The sequence below is a fragment of the Hyaena hyaena genome, unplaced genomic scaffold (genome assembly GCF_003009895.1).
Source record: "Hyaena hyaena isolate Hyena2069 unplaced genomic scaffold, ASM300989v1 scaffold_255, whole genome shotgun sequence".
In the NCBI taxonomy this organism is placed as follows: Eukaryota; Metazoa; Chordata; class Mammalia; order Carnivora; family Hyaenidae; genus Hyaena; species Hyaena hyaena.
The window spans coordinates 2,205,431-2,207,853 of record NW_024080888.1 but is presented as its reverse complement, the minus strand read 5'-3'; positions in this window follow the sequence as shown (position 1 = coordinate 2,207,853).

Sequence of the window (2,423 nt, the reverse complement as noted above, 5' to 3'; positions counted from 1 at the left end):
CCAACATCAGAGGCCTCAGCAGCTAATGTAGTACAGACAGTATCCCAAGATGAGGTCAGACAAGTGCAGCCCAAAGGAAGTCAATAAGATGAGAGGTCAACGCACAGATCAGATGAGTGCCCTACCACCGTTTGAAGTCATCATGTAAACTTCTTTCTGGATCTAGACCCCATTCTGGGGAAAATGAGGGTGGGGAGGACATGTAGATGGGCTGCTGTCCAGAAATGACAGCAGTTTGGAGCTTGAATGGACGGACTGCATTCCCAAGAACTAGTAGGTAGGCAGGAGGCAATTACATTGCTTTTAATTGGTTAAGTGTGGATGTTTTCATTTCCTGCATCCCCTCTTCATGCCCAATCAAGTGAAATAAGGAATGCATGGGCAAACTGAGCTTCGTTAGGGATCAAAGAAATTTCTTCCCTAGCTAATTGTAACTATAAACAATAAAGCTGCTTTGTGTCCAAAACACAAGTTACTTGCCTACAAAGAATGTGGTATGCTCCACATTAGGATCATGTGTAAAAGCTGCGGCATTTCTCTGTTGTTATAAATTCTCTCTGCTCTTCAAATTACACAGTACTAACAGAGATTCTGGTAAGAGAAAAAAGAGTATGAAAATAGTCATGTCAAAGTCAACATTTGAAAACATATCAGTACACTTATATTATATTTAATCTATTTGTACAGTCATCTATTGCTATGTAACAAATCACTCAGAACTAAGTGGGTTTGAATCTAGTTTGGTCAAATATTAGTATATTGGGTGCTAGTCCCTCTTTGCTGCTAACTACCCATAATCCTATATAAGTGACTTTGATGTTCATGACCAAGCTTCTCTTATTATCATTACTTGGACTACAGATTCCTTAACTGTATAGTTCTGAAAGAGTCAAGAATCGTAACTATTCACGCAATTTATTATCAACCTATAGATGGCACTTTTGTATAACCAGAAGTTCAACATGCATATAGAAGCTCAATTTCCAAACTTATGCCAGAGACAATTATATCACAAAATTAAGTCCTCACACATTTAAATAGCACACCATTGTCCTGACTATACCAAATCAAAAGAAAGGAAGTAGCCTCATGTGAAGATTTTCTAAGTGAAATCTTATCTAGGCAGGACAACATTGAGACAACAAAACAAAGATCCTTTACACTTAAGCATATTCTCAATTTACCAAATATTTACAAAAGTCCATTTTGTGAAACAACAAAGTTCTATCCAAGGGCAAGAGATAGAATCATTCTACTATCCTTCCCCCCCCCCCCCACCTTTCTTCCTATTTATGCTTAGAGTCTTTTCCATAACAAATACTCATATCTTTCCCTTAATTGACTGTCTTCAATAGTTCATTAGTAGACCATGTCTGGAGAGTTAATTTTCAGTGACCCTATTATATCCTCACACATTATCCCATCTTTAAAGTAGTGGGGTGCCTGGGTTGCTCAGTTGGTTGAGTGTCCGACTTTGGCTCAGGTCTTGATCTCACTGTTCGTGGGTTTGAGCCCCTCGTTGGGCTCTATGCTGACAACTAGCTCAGAGCCTGGAGCCTGCCTCAGATTCTGTAACTCCCTCTCTCTCTGACCCTCCTCTGCTCACGCTGTCTCTCTCTCTCTCTCTCTCTTTCTCAGAAATAAATAAAAAACATTTAAAGTAGTACCATATGGCTCAGGGTATGTTGTTGGAGATATCCTGGAAGGCTTGTTATTAAGGAAAGTGTGTCCAGGGTTAACTCTTTCAACTTGGACACAACAAATTAAAGTAGTCTGCATCATGATGGGAGGAATTAATGCTGCATATAAATGGCATTATTAAATAACGTATCATTTAACCCTGGGCTTCTGTGTTACTAGGAGGGGTGGGTACCTTATCTGATGTATTTAGAGTTCCAGGTGTTAAGCCCAATTGATTCTAAGAACTCCGAAGTTAGGCTGAATGTTTTCAAAGCCGAATGTTTTGTGGATCTGTCTTCCCAGTGTGGACCCCCCATGCCTTGGGTGCCTGGTGTGGGGTCTGCTCCTGTCCCCTCTCTGCATTCGTGGTATCCCACAGACAGTCTCTTGGGTCAGTTTGGCTCAACTATGTCTCTGCCCTTGCTACCCTCTTCAAAGTGGACTCTTCTCTGAATTTAGCTGTGGAGAGTCTGTTCTTCCTGTCTTTGGGTCATTTTCTGGTTTATTTACACCGATGTGGGTGTTTTCTAGTTGTATCTGTGGGAGAAGGTGAGCCTAGAATCTTCCTACCCAACCATCTTCTGAAAGCCCTTCATGTTTCTGGCACATTTAAAAAATTTTTTTAAATTATTTCTAATCTTTATTTATTTTTTAGAGAGAAAGACTGAGTGTGAGCGGAAGAGGGGCAGAGAGAGAGGGAGACACAGAATTTGAAGCAGGCTCCAGGCTCTGAGCTGTCAGCA